This window comes from Gorilla gorilla, chromosome 6, assembly GCF_029281585.2.
Source record: "Gorilla gorilla gorilla isolate KB3781 chromosome 6, NHGRI_mGorGor1-v2.1_pri, whole genome shotgun sequence".
In the NCBI taxonomy this organism is placed as follows: Eukaryota; Metazoa; Chordata; class Mammalia; order Primates; family Hominidae; genus Gorilla; species Gorilla gorilla.
The window spans coordinates 27,035,566-27,054,282 of record NC_073230.2 but is presented as its reverse complement, the minus strand read 5'-3'; the positions used below and the strand labels follow the sequence as shown (position 1 = coordinate 27,054,282).

At 33.7% G+C, this 18,717-nt stretch overlaps 1 long non-coding RNA gene across 1 annotated transcript; it reads right to left on the bottom strand.

Annotated features, from left to right (window-relative positions):
* Window positions 1-219: 219 nt before the first annotated feature.
* LOC129523598 (uncharacterized) lies at window positions 220-13,225 on the bottom strand. The gene is made up of 3 exons (XR_008667130.2): window positions 13,095-13,225; window positions 10,845-10,976; window positions 220-349 (listed from the first exon to the last, which is right to left on the bottom strand). It is a non-coding gene; the product is annotated as an uncharacterized lncRNA (long non-coding RNA).
* Window positions 13,226-18,717: the final 5,492 nt, after the last annotated feature.

The window sequence follows — 18,717 nt, the reverse complement described above, 5'->3', positions numbered from 1 at the left end:
TGGAGCCCAGCTCCCTCGACAGCTTCTTTGGAAACCCTTCTAATATGTGACAGGTCTGCAAAGGGATCAGTGTGTTTCCATATCATATACTCAGTGCAATTTAGAATAATCTAAACCAACAGACAGCTTCTAACAGTATGAATTTCATGTCTATTTACATAGAAGACATTCATTGGAGGAGAACTAACATTATCTATAAACAGACATACTTACCCATACAAACATAATCAGTCAATGTTGTTGATTATCCTCCTGGAAAAGACCAGAGGGCTTACTGTGATTCTTTCAAACTCCTCCCCAGTTCCAATCGAACTATAAAACAGTTGTGTCTCTTTACAGATCCTGAAAGCTGATATGAAATTATATGAGCAAGTAAGTTTTCAACTACATATTTTCTAATTTTAGGATTTTTAGTATTCCTCTTAAAAATCATTGGTGGTTTTATACTCAGACCCTGGAAATGTTAAACAAACTAAAAAAAAGGCCAAGTCACCTAAGGAGTACTGTATGTAATCAAAAGTTTGTGATAAAAGTTAAAGCTTGTATCTACTCTGTCAGCCCTGTTGTTCAGTAGTCTGAATCATTATTGAAAATTCCAGTATTACGTATAATTGCTTGTTACTTCAAATGGCATAAGAACGAAACAAAGGAGAAATTTGTGAGATTGTCTTTTAAGAAAAAATCCAGCATATATGGTAGCCATAGTGTTCTTGTCAGTTACTAACGATGGAACAAATAGTAAAGTTTTCTACAGGAACTTCAGGGTATCTGTGCCTGCTACCTCTCCACAGTAGCAATCTCCTTCTAACCTGGGTGGCAAGGAGAAAGCAATTCTTCCTCCCAATATGTCTAACAAGCTCCTCTCATAACTTCTTTCTTAGAAGAAAAAAAGTGGAAAAAAATCATACTAAAAATAGGAATCATATTTCTATAAACATTAATGCTAGTGCAGGGTATAGAAAAACACTGATTTCACAAAAAGAATAGATGCATAATCACACATTAACAGCTAGCAGTTTTCAAAGCATATATTTGAAGGCTTCAATAGAAATCAGTTTATAAAATCTCAGTTCTTTGAGACTGATTAATTACATAAAGAAAACCTAACACATAGGGCCCTGAAGCAGGAAGGCTAATATCTATCAGTAGGTAGGATTAGATAAGAACCAAGGGAGGCATAGAAAGGAACTACTTCCCTGCCCAATTTGGTTAAGGCTTCCTACCAATTCCATGCTGGAGAAATTAGAACTGATACAACATTATCCTTTTTAAAAAATGACTTATTGTGATTTAAATACAAAGTAAACTGAATATGGGGAATCACTTTCAACATACCCACTTGTCAATTTCATCAAGTCCTAAATTTAAAAACTGCTACGAATTGCTGCATATAGGTTCCCAGACAGCATAGAACCTCCCTGATTATAAGAGTCAAGGTGCTGGTGCTGAGTTATGACAAATCTAGATATGCAGTTCCTTTAAACGCCTTTCTCAGAAGCGTACTTTTGTCTGGGTGTACTCGCAATGACATTGTTTTGTTGCAAAGAAAAACATATCTAGGTCCTGAAAAAAGTGGGGAAATCATTTCATTTAGAGATACACCCTTAATAATAGAAAGAAAATAATCTAAACATAATAATAAGACAAAATAAAATGTTATTTATCAATATTACTACATCAAATTGCATTTGGTCTGAAATTTGTCCTCTAATGAGTCTGGACTTTATAGTTCTGGTCTCATCTCATTTACTATTTCACAGCATCTATAGTCAAAACGCCAGGCACAGTGTACATGGGCCCTTTCCTAGCACCTTACAAAGCTAAAAACAAGGCATCCATATGGCTGGAGTCTCATGTGGAATTTGGGGTACTCTGTCAGGTTTACTCAGGTTGTTGGAAGAAGTTTTCTGCAGTTGTAGGACTGAGGTTCCCTTCTTCCTGGTGGCTATTGGCCTGGGACCACACTCAGCCCCTAGAGGTCACCCTAAGTTCCTTGCCACATCCCTCAACCACAGTCTATTAACGACATGGTGGTTGCTCTTTCAAGGCCAACAAGGGAGTATCTCTGTCTCTTTTAATCCTTCTGACTTATTTTAAGGGTTCACCTGATTAGATAGGGCCTGTCCAGGATAATCTTTCTCTCATAAACTCAATTTATATGAGACTTTCATTATATCTGTAAAATCCCTTTACAGACCCACCTAGATCAGTATTTAATTCAATAAATGAAAGAAAATGTGTGTAACAGAGGGGTGGGGATATTGGGGCCAACTTAGAATTCTGCCTTCCATAATCATATGCTTAACTCAAAACTCATCATCATTATTGTCCCATGTATGACTATTTTAATGATTTACTTTTACATTTATTTAATACTATAATGAATAGCTACAAACCTCCTGTTCAACTCAAGAAGCATAGCATAGTAATAATTACCAATGTTTACCAAAATGTACTTCCACATTCTATCTTCCTGATAAGCAATAGCTTTCTAAATTTCATTTATTATTCATAATATTTAACATTTTTACCAATATACATGTCCACATATTTCATTTCACTTATTCTGAACTTAAGATACACCGTAAGTATTCTGCTGGGACTTGCTTCATCCATTGTGCTTGTATAATATTATTACTTCCATCTCCTTGGTTGGTATAACTTCAGGGGTTTGATTAAAAAGCCTTTTGTACATCTTGTAGATAAGAAAACTAAGGTATAGAAAGCCCTTACAATATCATTTTGTATTGGTGGACTTCTATCACCAAAACTCACTGTCATTTCTACTGTTTAGTACATTTCAATGAAATCACCTACAGTATATTAAAAGATGTTTATTTGTACCATTATAAATAAAATTTGAATAACTTTATTAATGAACCAAATTATGCTAAAATCAGTAAAACTCTTCCCAATGTGTCACGATACAAATAACAAAACACAAAAATATCTTGTCAGAGTGGTTAGAATTTCTGCAGTACCCCTTTATAAATTATAGAAAAAGAAACATAATAATTAAAACTCTGGATTTAAACTGACTTTTTCAAGAACCACACAAACCACTATCTGAAATTCTCAAATGATATTCCTTGTAATTATTGGGTATTTATTGAATAACAATGAATGGTTAGCATCCCATAACAGGCATAATATAAAATATCTGTAGAATGAAAAACTTCCTGTAATACATGTTGTTATTATTGGAAGGAGTAACTTTAGCAGGATAAGCAATGCTTTAAAACAGGAGTTATTGCCACTTGATAGAGATGGTATAGTGTAGTACAGCTAAAAGACAGAGTGGTGGGTAGTAAAACAATTAGTATTTCTTAAACTTTTTGATCTATAAAGATAGGTTTCTTTATACAAGGTATTGGATGAAGGAGGAAAGAAGTTGACTATTTCCTTCAGCTAACTCTGTGTTTGGAAAGGGAGCCCCCTTAGAGTCGTGAGACCAGATGGTTATGCGATAGCTGCATTTATCAGGTCTATCAGCTACCTCTTTTTGCATCATCCATTCCTTGTGTTATTGTACAACCACCAGAGACATCAGTTATTAGAGAGTGGGTAGAGAGGAGTAAATATTTGGATGCAAAAAGACAGAACAGATCAAGAACAAGATATGACTATATGAAATATAACTTTAGGAATATCCCTTGCTTTTGCCTCTCCAACCCCCAAATCTTTTATATGGTGTTCTGTGTCACTTTAACTGTGCATAGTCAAATGAAACTGAAATTTACTTTAGCAACGAAATGAACTTAACAGTCCTGAATCCTGCCTCCTATGTGTCATTTTCCTTTTCCTTTTATCTAGTGTTGCCTATGACTATCTCCCAGACATTTGTGTAGTTCACTCATCTTAACTTGGTTGTCTCCTTAAACAATTAGGAGTCCATGAACTTTATTGTGAGAATGAATATTGACCTCTTACGAGCATTTCCTAATCCAGTGTGTCCTGTCCTGTCTTCCATAAATTGATTTTTTAGACTATTAGATATTGAGATAGTTAGAAAAGCTTAGGCCAATTGGGATTACATATAAAGGCCATAAAACAAATAAATAAAATAGAGTTTAATGAACCAACTATAGACCACAAAATATAATTACAGCAGCAGCAGCAGCAGAGATTTATAAAACCAAGAATGTCTTCTCTGGTTTAGTATACTTAGCTCTTACTGTACTTAGCAGGAAAATTTGCTAATTACAATAAGGTAATCTTAAAATGACAATGTATACTTTAAAATCTTAAGACACATTAGAAATCTAAGTAATTATGATAGAATTTAACTTGTTGAAAAGCCATTTAATTTACCAATAGTATTGGTACACAGGTGAATAAGGAATTCAATAAGTAGCAAAAGAAATAGATCACTGATGGCCCCAATAATGAATATTTGGGGCTACAAGTCTCTATATCAGCATTGAGTGTTTTTGCTTTTGATCATATAGCAACTGTGCCCTGTCCACAAGATCATAGGCTCATGGAATTTTTTTCAGCACCTACTAATTTGTGCTAAAAATCTTATGAAAAATATCACCAGCTTTTAATGACACAAAACTTTCTCTTTAAATTTTCATTTAATTTAAAAGATAATTGTATATCCACATGCTATTGCAAAAAAAAAAATAAGAGATTTCATGTATCTTTTAACCGATTATTCCCAATGGTAACATCTTGAAAACTGTAATCCAATATTGCAATCTGAATATTGACATTGATACAGTCAAAATACACGACATTTTCAATATCACGGGTCCCTTATGTTGTACTTTCATAGCCACAGGCCTTTCCCAACTTAAACTCTGGCAACCACTAACCTGTTCTCTATTTCTGTAATTTTTTTCATTTCAATGAAATATAAATGGACTCATATGTTATATAACCCTTATAGCCTAATTCTGTGGATCATTATTCGGTTTGTTGCATTTATCATTATCTTGCTCATTTTTTTGCTGAGTGGTATTTCATGGTATAGATGTATCACAATTTAAGTGTTCACTCATTAACAGACAACTGGGTTGTGTCCAGTTTTTGTATATTATGGATAAGACTAGTATAAACATATACAGATTTTGTGTGAACAGAAATCTTCATTTCTCTGAGATAAATGTCTAGGATTGCAATTTCTGGTTTTATGTTAGCTGCATGCTTAGTTCTTTATGAATGTACCAAATTTTCCACAGTGGTTGTACCACTTTCATTCTCACCAGCAATATATTTAGTGATCCAGTTTCTCTTATTCTGTCTAGAATGTGGTATTGCCACTATTTCTATTTTAGCGATCTTAATAGGTATACAATAATATATCAATTTGGTTTAATTTACATTTCCTTAATGACTTGTGATGCTGAAGATCATTTTATGTGCTTACTTCCCAAGTATATATCCCTCTTCAGTAAAATGTCTTTTCATGCTTTGAACCATTTTCTTTTTTTAATTAATTAATTTTTAAATTTTGTGGGTACATAGTAGGTGTATATATTTATGGGGTAAATTAGATGTTTTGATATAGGCATGCAATGTGAAATAAACACATCATGGAGAAGGAGGTATACACTCCCTCAAGCATTTATCCTTTGAGTTACAAATAATCCCATTACATCCTTTATTTCAAAATGTACAATTAAGCTATTATTGACTATAGTCACCCTATTGTGCTATTGAATAGTAGGTATTATTCATTCATTCTAATTTTTGGAGCCGTTAACCAAACCTACCTCCCCACTACCCTTGAGGTTTAATTATGAGAGTTCTTTCTGTATTCTAGATACTGTTCCCTTGTCAGATATGTGGTTAGCAAATATTTTTTCCCAGTCTATACCTTATTTTTTAATACTCTGAACAGGGTGTTTTGTAGAAATGTGCATTTTTTAGTTTTGGTCAAGTCTAATTTACCAGTTTTTCCTTTTATGAATTGCATTTGTTGTGTTAAGTTGGAGAACTTATTGCCTAAACCTTGCTCTGATACAGTTGTGGATTTCTCTATTAATAATTTTTCTTTCAATTCTGGGTTTTTTCCTTACACATTTAGTAACTCTGTTGCTTAGTGCATACATATTTAGCACTGCTACATCTTCTTTGTAACTTAAGCCTTTTATAATTGTATAAACTCCATGTGGTAATTTTTTATTTTTTGCTCTGAAGTCTGATATTAACATAGCTTCTCCTGCTTTCCTTTGATTAATATTTGTATGAAATATATTTTCCATCCTTTTTACTCTCAACCTGAATGTGTCACTATATTTGAAGTGACTTTATTGTCAACAGCCTATAGTTGGGTGGTTAATTCAATGTGTCAACTGTCATTTTTTAATTGGTGAATTTAGACTATTCACATTTAGTGTAATTATTGATATGTTAGGGCTCGAGTTTGCCATTTTGTTTTTGTTTGTTCTGTTTTTCACTTCTTTGTCTTTTTCAAGATCTCTGAGTTCAGTAAACACCTTTTTAGAATTTTATTTTGAATTTATCTATATAATGGACTACATCTCTTTGTAAAGATTTTTTCAGTGGTTGCTCCAGGTATTACAATATATGTGTATAACTTACCACAGTTTATTGATGTCCTTATTTTACCAGTTTGAGTATAGAAATTTATCTCCCTTTATGTCTCACCCATTTGTAACACAATTATCTTAAATATTTTCTGACTCTATAGAGATATTTGGCAAATTTATTATTTCTTTCTTCATTTATCAAACAGCATTTTGAAAACCCAAGATAAAATAAAAGCCTATTGTACGTACTCATATTTTTGCTTACTGTGTTCTGTCGTTCTTCCTGGAATTCTAAGTTTCTTTTATTTGTACCTTTCTGTTTAGGGAATTTCCCTTAGCCATTATTTTAGGGTTAAATTATGGGACTAATTATTTTAGTTTTTCTTCCTCTTGATTTCCCTTTCATTCCTGAATGGTATATTCACTCTCTATAGAATTCTGAGCTGACAGTTCTTTTCCTGTAGCACCTGAAATATATTGTTGTCATTTTCTTCTCATCTCCATGGTTTCTGATTAAAAAAATCTTGTCAATCTGGTTAATCCGATACATAAGGCATTATATTTGATTGCTTTCTAGATTTGTCTTTAATTTTCAGTAGTTTAATTTTGATGTGCTTTGGCATCGATTACTTTGTGTTTATCATATTTGGGTCTGATATATAGTACCTTGAACTCATAAGTTTTTATCTCTTGCCAAATTTTGAAGGTTTCTGGACATTGTTTCTTTGGTGGTTTTTTCAGCCCTGCCCTCTCTTCTCATCTAAAACTTTGAAGGATATTAGATATTTTGTTATGATCACCAAGGTCCTTGAGGCTCTGTTCATTTATGGTCAGCCAATCTGCTCTTTTTCACTCAGATTGGGTAATTTCAATTATAGTGCTTTCTTCAGACCCCTCCAGTCTACTATGAAGGCTGTTTATTGACTGGTCTGTTAATTTCAGTTATATTTTTCAGTTGTAAAATTATCATGTAGTTCTTCTTTATATCTTCTATTTCCTTGTTGAGACTTGAATTTTTCATTGGTTTCAGGTGTGATTTTAATTGCCCACTGAAGCATTTTTATGACATCTCCTTTAAGATATTTATTAGATAATTCTAACACCTATGTAATATTTCTGTTAATATCTTCTGATTTTTTGTTTCATTCAGTATGAGATTGTCCTCATTCTTGGTGTGACAAGTAATTTTCGATTGCAACTTGGATATTTTTGAGATATGTTCTAAGATTCTGGGTCTCATTTAAAACTTCAATTTTAGCAAACTTTCATTAGCACTTCTCTGGCAGGGGAAGAGGGACCTCTGCATCACTAATGTTAGTTGGTGGTAAAAGCAACATTCTCCACTCATCTTCCACTGACACAAGACAGGAGCTAGCTTCTAGTTATGCTGCATGGGGCAGCTATTGTGAAAGTCCTAACTCTCCCCTAGGTCTCCACTGACTCCACTCCAGTGGGAAGGTGAAGAAGTGCCTCGTTACTGCTGGGTGAGTGTGGATGAAAAGGCTCCACTCTTGCCCTCTGCTGATACTGAGGCTTGGAGTGATGGCTCACTAATGGCCAATAAAGATGAAAGTCCCAGCTCTCTATGTGGCTTTTCTTGACATCACACAGTGGGGAGTTGTGGTGCCTCGTTGCAACCTCAGGAAGGTGAATTCTAGACACCCCACTTAGCTTTTACTAGTAGGGTTTGGGGTGATGCCCTACTGTTTCATGTGGTTTTTGGCTAGAGTACTTATTATCTAAATGTTTTTTTTTGTCATGGCTCATAGAATGTTAATGTTTAAAGGAACTTAAGAAATTGTGTCGTTTAATTCTTTAATTTTACTTATGAGGCCCAGAAAAAATTTAATGTATTGCTTATGATAAATATTTCTACTTAGTATCAGATATTGTATTAAAACATAAATGTTTGGATTCCCAGTTCAATATTGTTTTCCTTTGTCAGGCACTTTGTACAACCTCAATTAATTCAAGGGATGGAAGAGTACCATTCTAGATATTTAAAAATTACTTTGCTCTTTTAGACAACTATGTATTCGTAAATTTAATGATCCAAACATAAATGTTTCCCTTCATTATATCAATGTAAATATAGCAAAATCCCAAAACCTCTGGAGCTACAGTTTTAACAAAAATTGATGTAATATCATGGTCTTATAGTAAAATATTTCTTCCCATTTCTTTCTATAGAGTCCCACAACATTGCCTTGGAATTTGTTCTTAGAATACTTCACTGTTTGAAGTTCATTAGAAAAGATGCCATCACAAGAAATGATATTTTTTTTCAAAGCTGACCTTAAAATTAGTTCATTCTTCATAACGGCATATGGAAGTGGTCATCATAGAAGAAAAGATGGGGCATATTTAGAATTTATGGTGTGCTCCTTGGAAGAGGTCTTTGCCCTACATAGACATATTTATTTAGTCTTGGATGAGAGGAGCAGTTTGAGGTGTTACTTTTAACACTAGGATTAGAGAATTGGTAACTATCCAAAGTGAAGGAAAAGGTTAAATCTACTAAAACCAAAACTATTTTTATAGGAGGATTTCCTTATTTAAAACTGTTTCTCAGGTCCATGCTTACTTTCCAGTGTTGGAGATTAGAGAAAATATAAAATTATCTTAGTCACAGCTTGACTGGGGAAGCAGTCAGGTTGACACATAAGGGAACCCCAGATAGCCGGCAAAGCATTATTTCTGGGGTATTTGTGAGGGTGTTTCTGGAAGGCACTAGCATGTGAATCTGTAGATGGAATAAAGAAGGTCACCCTCCCTGACATGGGTGGGCATCATCCAACCCATTGAGGTCTGAATAGAACAAAAAGGTTTAAGAAGGAAAAATTTGCTCTCTCCTTGAGCTGAGACATCCATTTTCTTCTGTCCTTAAGAATAGGCATTCCTGGTTCTTGGGCCTTTGGACATGGACCTGGACTTATGCCATTGGCTGCTCTGAATCTCAGGATTTTGGACTGAAACGATAGCACTGGCTTACCTGGACCTCCAGTTTGTAGACAGTGGATAGTCTCCTCAGCCTCCATAATTAGGCAAGCCACTCCCTCATATTATATCTTACTCTTTCTATCTAGTGTATCTATCTATCTATCTATCTATCTATCTATCTATCTATCTATCTATCTATCTATTTCTGTCTATCTATCTTATTATTTCTGTTTCTCTGGAGAATCCTGAGTAATACAACGGTGATTAATAACTTCATTTTTACTTTCAAAAATAACTCACCTTAGCCCATTAGAAACTTGAGATTATATATAAATTAATGGCACACATATTTTGAGATTTAGACATCATATACCTTTCATAAATAATACATTATCCAATTTAAAGGCCCTCACTGTTTGCATGGTAAAAGGAATAGAAGAATAAAAGCAGTAAGCTACTACGTAGTGTGCAAGAGAACAGAGTATATTGGATGTACAATAGTAGGAAAGTGTAAACAGTGTCATAAAAACAGAGTATAAAAATATAAATATAAACAATGTTTTATAGGAGCTTATGAATAACTGATACATTAATTTGTATAAATCAGGTTATTACATATTTCTGTATATGTGTAATAATTTTAGCCTTCTATTATTTAGTGTTCTGTCACATTTAGCTAATTTACTATTTTTCATCTTAACACACAACTTTTACTTTAACATAATCCTTATTAAGCATAAAATAACAATTTATTATGTTATCAATAATTTATTATCTACTATGAATCAGACAGTAGACCAAGTGTAAACATTTTTAAAACTCAATAGTGTCTTGCAGTTGTTTATAGTTTGACGACATGACATAGATTTGCAAACAAGTACAAAATTATAACCAAGATTGTATGATATGTGTTGTAAGAGCAATATATATTATTATAGTACAGAAGATTTCAAAAATTACTTTCTGTGAACGTTGAAATTCAGGAACAATGAAACATGTAAAAATACTCCATAGTTAGAAAAACCCAGGAAGCCTGTTTCTAAATTTAAAGTATGCCATGAAAGAGGGGATTATTTTCTGAAATTTGCACATAAGAACAAAATACAGTCACATGTAGCTGAAAATTGTTACTTAATGTTAACCTAGTTTGATAAAGATTTATATTCCCTTATGAAACCAGATGGTATATATATTTTGATATAAAATGGGTAAATATGGCATGATGGAAAGAACACATTACAGGAGAACTTTGATCTATGGAGGTGCTAGAAACAATTAAAGATACGAAAGCAGCAAGTATCACAAGTCCCAGATGGAGTCCCTGTGAATTCGACTAAGTGTTCCAAGACTCTTTGACAATTTCTCTAGCAGGTGTTTTTAATCTTGGATTGAGGGCTCAAGTGTTACCTGGATCCATGAAAAGGCTACTTTGGGAGTAATGGCAGGAAGGGTATACAGGATCTTGACACTGGCTCTTCGTTTTGAATGGTCTTTCTGATGTCAGTTCTATCAGCCAACTTCCAATTCTCGGTGATTTCTCTGTATGATGCACAAGAAAGGATGTGGGTCATTTGAGATCATTTGAAGGATATGATAGGAAGGGAACCAAACATGAGTATATATTTCCTAAAAGTATGCAAAGTAATATTTTACAGTAAAATGAGCTAATTAAAATAAACGTAGATTATTAGATTCTTTCAGTAAGAGTAGACTTGGAGGTAATACGTCACTCATCTAAATGGCGAAACAGAAGATATCTTATCCTGACACGGTCCAGATATTCTGGACATCTTAAGATTCAGTACAGAGGCTAAAGGAAAATTACTATCAGAAAAAAAAAATGGTTAGCATGACACCAAATAATAAGTTGTCTGTTGGAGCCTGAAGTTTAGATGCAAACTAAAAGTTCGAGAAGAAAAGACAGTTTTAAGTTCAACAATGTCTGCTTATTAGAGAAGAAACAAGGAATCAACAGTCATTTATTGACTTACTATTGGGTAATTAAAAAGAAGTGTATTTCTGAAGAAATGAGGAATAATCAGTAGACTTTTCATTCACACTACTGGATTTTTCTGTTAGTATCTTCCAGTCTCACTTGGTAAGAGTCAAATATATTCTCAGGGAAATGCAAATAGGCAAAAGGATTTTTTCATGGGCATGGATACTACTGATTGAATTACAAAGCAAATGTAACATTTAAATGACAAACTTTAAAGTTGTACAATTGCCTTACTTTACTTTTGATAGGTAATAACAGAGTCGCTAAATCAACTCTAATAATAAAAATTGATCATTTGTCAAAAATATTTCTCTCTCCTTCCTTCCCTATCTCTGTCTCTCTCTCTTTTTACTTTTGCTCTCACTCTCTTTTTTTATTCCAGACACTTTCATTTACAGTCCTGGAGAAATAAATATTTCAGAGAGGAATTCCATGCTTTCTTTGGAAGAAAAATTCCCCAAGAGTTCAATAATGCTCTATAGAAACAGTTAGTGGTGGGAGGCCTTCCCTACTAAATTTAAAACAATATTATCAGCATGTCAATTAAAACCCTTGTGGGATTGGGTGTGGTGTTAGAAGCAACTCTAGGTCACTACAGAACACAGAGAAAATGTTCAAAACAAACCTCTAAATTAAGTTGGGTCTTTTTTCCTTCTATTTTAATAGAAGGATGGTTCATTCTTATATTCATTCTGTTATTGATATAACCTTAATGTTTTGGCAACATGTCTCAGAAAGACTGACCACATCCCTACGTTTTATTCCATGAAAGATGGGGAAATGCTGATCTGGGTAATTTCCTGAGGAGACAGAGAGAAGGTTCGTGAACCTTAGCATTATTATAGTGCTCAAAGCAGGACTGTTCCAAGAAATTCGGACAGTGGGAGAGCACAATGATTTTCATCTTAAAATGCTATTGTCTAAATTTCTCTATGGACCACCAAGAATAATAGTGTTATAGCATAAATGGGTAACATATATTTATGAAACAGTATTATGACATGTCTAGCAAAACATTTGGTATGTAAAGAGAAAGCAAAAAAAAAAAACCTCCTATACTTCCATGATTATAAACTATACCTATTTCCACATTTTTATATTTCTAAAATTTGGATGTACTTTTTATAATTGGTGTATATGTTTGTAGTGAGACTTTTTAAAAAGCTGCTAGTAAATCAATGACACTTTTTCAAGATATCCAAGTATATTGTTTGTTATAAAATGGTACTCTTTAATTTCCTAATTCAGATTTTTCTTTTACTATGTGTAATATCTAAAACAAAAGACTATATGACTATATGAAAATCAACTACATTGTAGATATTACATGACAAGATTTGGAGAACCCTTGCTTACACACATGTAACACATGCAAATTCAAACACAGAGGAATATGCCATTTTCTTCGAATACAGCTACTATGCAAAACTTCCAATTATGAAAGCAGATCATGGGCCACTGAGAAGCTAGGTTCTCATGTGCGGCATTTTGGACTACATATGGGCTAAGTGAAAGGTGGTGGGTCACTTCAATGTATGCTGTGCTGTTTCATCCCAAATGTTTCTCTTCTACATTGATATAAAATAATTGAAATAAAGTTAAATATTTAAGTTAGGATGAGGTAGTCACTTAAGGGGAAAAAGAATGCTGTATCTTACTTCATATGTGTTGAAGGTCATCATTATGCATGGCAACTCTCAATGTTTATGATTTCTTCTCTGAGAAGCTCATATATACTAAGTGATTCATAGGTAAGTCAATACTGCTTGAAGTTTAAATTGTCTTCCAGTCTGGAAGAGAATATATGACACTAGTTAGTATTCTTAGAAAATGTGGAATAATGTACCATTGGATATTTTTTGCATAGAAAAAAAAACCTATTCAAGTTCAAGACAATACTATCGGGAATGAGAAATGCCGTGAACATAACTGATTAAAAGTAGATGACTCACATACCCAACCCTCTTAAATACATGTAGAAACATGTATTTGCTTTAAAGTGAGTAACTTCACTGAAGATGCCAACCTCTCCCTCTTAGATAAGGGCTTTCTAATCCATTTTGCAAAAAGATGTCACTTGGGGGCAAAATGGTGAGCGGTGGGAGAGAACAATTTTGAAGGACATATAAAATGCTTCTAGTTGGTCATCCTGGGTAAAATTTCTGTAACTCTTTCTTTAATGAAATTATGTGTATGTAAGCACATAGCCATATACACAAATAAAACCCTCAATTAAAAAAGATTCGAGGAGTCTGTATTTCCTGCACCCACTGTAATTCTTAGACATCACTGATGACCTAATATCTCTGTATCTTCTCCCTGTAACAAAAGCCCCGGTTGAGGTATAGTTCAGGTGTCTAAGCTATTCAGTAGAGATACAAAGTCCCTTGTTTGAAGGTACTTAATGAAAAGCTTCTGACTACATGTCAGCACTCATTTTCCAAATATTTAGCTAGTTAAGAACTAGTCACCAAATATGTACCATAGCTAGTTGTTTTGACTTCTACAAAGATAAAATCCTGAAAATACAAGCACACCACACAGATACTGGGAGTGAGTGGTTCCAGATCACCACAATAAAGCAAATATTGCAATAAAGCAAGTCACACAAATTTTTGTGTCCCAATGCATTTAAAAGTTACATTTACACTATCTTGTACTCTTTAAGTGTGCGGTAACATTATGTCTAAAAAAGTAATGTACAATCCTTAATTTAAAAATATTCTATTACTAAAAAAATGCTAATGATCATCTGAGCCTTCAGTGAGTTGTAAACTTTTTGCTGGTAGAGAATCTTGCCTTGATATTGATGGCTTCTTCCCAATCAGGGTTGCTGAATGTTGGGAGGCTGTGGTAATTTCTTAAAATAAGAGAACAATAAAGTTTGCTGCATTGATTAACTCTTCCTTTTATGAAATATTTTTATAGTATGCAATGCTGTTTGATAGCATTTGACCCATACTAGGGCTTCAAAATTGGAGTCAATACTCTCAAATCCTGCTGCTGCTTTGTCAACTCAGTTTATGTAATATTCTAAATCCTTTGTTGTCATTTCAACAGTGTTCACAGCATCTTCACCAGTAGTTTCAATCTCAAGAAACCATTTTCTTTAATTTCCATTCAAGTTTTATCATGAGATTGCAGCAAATAAGTCACATCTTCAAGATTTATTTCTAATTCTTGTTCTCTTGGCTATTTCTATCACATCTGCATTGATTTCCTCCACTGAAGTCTTGAACCCCTCAAGTTATCCATGACCGCTGGAATCAACTTCTTCCAAATTCCTATTAATGTTGATATCTTTGCCTCCTCCCATTAATCATGAATATTCTTAATGGTACCTAGAATGGTAAATCCTTTCTAGAATGTTTTTAATTTACTAGGCCCAGATCCATCAAAGAAATCATTATCTATGGCAGGTACAGGCTTATAAAATATATTTGTTAAATTAATAAGGTTTGGAAGTCAAAATTACTCCTTGATCTATGGCTTGTTAAATGGATGTTGTGTTGGCAAGCATGAAAACATTAATATCCTTGTAAATCTCTATCAGAGTTTTTGAGTGACTAGATACGGTGTCAATGAACAGTAACATTTTAAAAGAAATCTTTTTTTTTCTTTTTCTGAGTAGTAGGTCACAACAGTTGGCTTTAAATGTTTAGTAAATCACGTTATAACCAGATATGTTTTCATCTAGGCTTTGTTGTTTATTTATAGGTCACAGGCACAGTAGATTTAGCATAATTCTTAAGGACTCTAGGATTTGGGGAATGACAAATGAACATTGACTTTAACTTAATTCACCAGCTGCATTAGCTCCTAACAAGAGAGTCAGCCTGTTATTTGAAGCTTTGAAGCCAGGCATTTACTTCTCTTCTCTAACTATGAAAATCACAGATAGTATCTTCTTCAAGTAGAAGGCTATTTTATCTACATTGAAAATCTGTTTAGTCTACCTTCATCAATTATTTTAGCTAGATCTTCTTGGATAACTTGCTACAGCTTTCCCATTAGCACTTGCTGCTTCACCTTGTACTTTTGTTACGGAAACAACTTCTTTCCTTAAACCTCAAGAACCAACCTCAGCTAGCTTCAGGCTTTTCTTCTACAGTTTCCCTTACCTCTCTCAGCCTTTATTGAATCAAAGAGAGGTTGGGTCTTTCTCTGGATTAGGTTTTGGCATAAGGGGATGTTGTGGCTCATTTCATCTTCTATTCAGGCCACTAAAACTTTCTCCATATCGGCTGCTTCTCCAAAGCAGCAATAAGTCTGCTTTTCTTTCTTACAGATTAACACTTTTAATTTTCTTCAATAACTTTTCCTTTGCATTTAACGACTTGGCTGTATGGTGAGAGAGGCTTAATTTTTGGCCTGTCTTAGGTTTTGCATACCTTCCTCACTAAGTTTAATTATTTCTACCTTTTTACTGAAAGTAATGAGAGATATACAATTCTTCCTTTCAGTTGAACACTTAGAAGCCATTGTAGTTTTATTATTTGGCTTAATGTCAGTATTATCATGTCTCAGGGAATAGGAAGGCCTGAGGAAAGAGCGAGAGAGAGACAGATGGTAAAATGACTGGGTAGTGGAACAGTCAGAACACACACCAAAATTATCTATTAAGTTTGCTGTCTTACATGGGTACAGTTCATGATTCCCCAAAATAATTCTACTGGTAACATCAAAGACCCTGATCAGAGATCACCATAACAGATACATAATAAAAAGTTTGAAATATTGCGAGAATTTCCAAGATATAAAACAGAGTCACAAAGTGAGCACATGCTGTTGGAACAATGGTGTATGCAAGCTGTTCCAGTCCTCAATCAGAAAAGTGTACCAGGCTCTTAACACTTTTTTCTAAGACCTGACAGAAGTGACAAATCATTATAGCCATGTCTAAATTATCTTCTCAGAATTTCACACAGACCAAGTGGAAACCTTTCAACATTGTACTTCAGAAAATTGAAACCAGCTTGATAAATTTGTGTATTTTCCTTCAAGTGTGCCCTGGTTTTCGTAACACAGACAGTTTGTAAGTGTGCTAATGAATGGTAACTACCCCATCTGATTCTCAATCTTCATACTCACTCTGCCAAGAAATTTGTTTTGTGAATCTTCAACATTTGTTTTTCTACCACCTGAAGCTAGCCATGGGACCTGGTTTAAAGTTCATTCATGCCATTTTTTTTCCAAATTCACTTACTTTCATAACTGAAAATGACCTCAAAGAATGATTAATACCCTGTGGGGGTCCATGACATAAATCCGATCCAGTGTGCCTGATGCAAGCTCTCTCAGAAGGAATGTTACAGCTATATTGCCGTGGAAACCTGGTGACACTGAGCAGACCACCAGATATAAAATCTTCAAAAGGCATAACTACTTAACTTGGACTCAAATTTATGTTTACTTGACTTGTTACCAACAAAATGCAGTGAACTATTATCCCTAGAAATTGCATAATGTGTTGCAAAACTACCAAGAATAATAATAGAACTATGAATGATAGGTCATTTTTATTTCTTGGGTCTCTTTATGTTTTTTCCTATCTTAGGGAAAGGTAGTATAGTAAGGGCAATGAATGATGGGGGAAAGTAGGTATCAAAAATCTCTTAAATGTGTGTCTACACAAGGTACTGGGCCAAAATGGTAGGTTTTGTTCAAAACATTTGTAAGGGCAATCTTTAATATAGTTGAAAGAACTATTTTATAGGAATCCTGTATACATAAATGAACTAATATTAAATCAATTCAGTACTTCCGTCTGACAAACTAAATAAATTATGAATTAGGAAACATTCATGGTTATGGTGACACAGGGAGATTATCATAGTGGTTAAGAACATGAGTTCTGGAGTTCAGTCATAGAGATCAAAACCCTAAGTGACCATGGGAAAGTTAATCTCATATGCCTCAGTTTCTTCAACTGTAAGTTGAAGATAATAATAGTAGCTATCTAATAGGGTTAGTAGCTATCTAATACGGTTATAATGAAAATTAAATGACTTATTTTTTTAAAAAGGCTTGGAAGAGTTGCCAGCAAATGCTCGATAAGAATTCTTTTAGATTCATATAAATGATTGTATCAATATAAAATATTAACTGAATGTAAATATGGTCATGTGGTAAGTGCTGAATTTACATAGCTAATTTCACAGTTGACTGTTCAAAAACACAATCTTACCAATGTGACATGGTATATGCATACACAGGATTTAAACCTACAGCCAATGAAGCTGCAAGAAACATAATAGGGTAGACATCAGGCTCTTTGAGAAAAGATTTTAGTTATAATCTAATATGATTTTCCAGGAAAGGAAACCAAGGTCCACAGAAATTAACTGGCTTTCCCAAAGGAACAAAAATTAGTGGAAAAGCTGAGCCTTGAATGAAGATCTTCGGATTTTGTGTACCTGTAGAAAACTTATAGACAATTTACATTTTGGGGACAGTGTGTTTTAGACATTGTATTATAAAAAGATAACTGTATGTTAGCATAGAACAAATTCTATAATTTGGTCTTTTGATTCTTATCAAACACCATTAAATAATTTAGCTATGACTGACTTGAGTTATTTAGTAATCATAATGTTACAATATGTATGATTTGTATGATTATTTAAAACAAAAAGACTTTGGCGTATCCATACTGTAAATACTGCTAGTATAAGGTATGGTATAAAGCATAGACAGCATTTTAAAAACCAATTCTATATATTGAAGAAGAGAAACAAATATTTTTATTTTTCTTAATGCTAATGACATATTTTTTCATGTAATTCTCACAATTTTATAAGTAGTTATTATTGAACTTATTTTATAAATTACCTGAGGACCAAGGTTACTAGGTAGCTTTATCCAGGCTCACACTATTAGTGAGTGGTCCAGATGAATTCAAAGCCAGATCTCTAACACCAAATCCCACACACCTCCAGTATACTGGATGAATTTATTCTGCACATATTTACTCACTCTTTCCTTTGCCTTCTGAGAATATAAAAGTCTCTTGGAGATTATTTCTTTGCATGGTCCACATTTTTTTAATGTTAAATGAAATTTGATGATTTTCTTTTTTGCTCAAATTTCTTTACACAAGTCAAGGTGTTCAAAATCCTACTTATTTGAAGTATAAGCTAAGGCTGCCAGTATGAGCATTACCTAGGAGCTTAGAAATGCAGATTCCTAGCTCTTCACTCAGATCTACTGAATTGGAATCTGCATTGTAACAAGCTCCCAGGTACTTTACGTGTACATGAAACACTGAAAAGCACCAGTCCA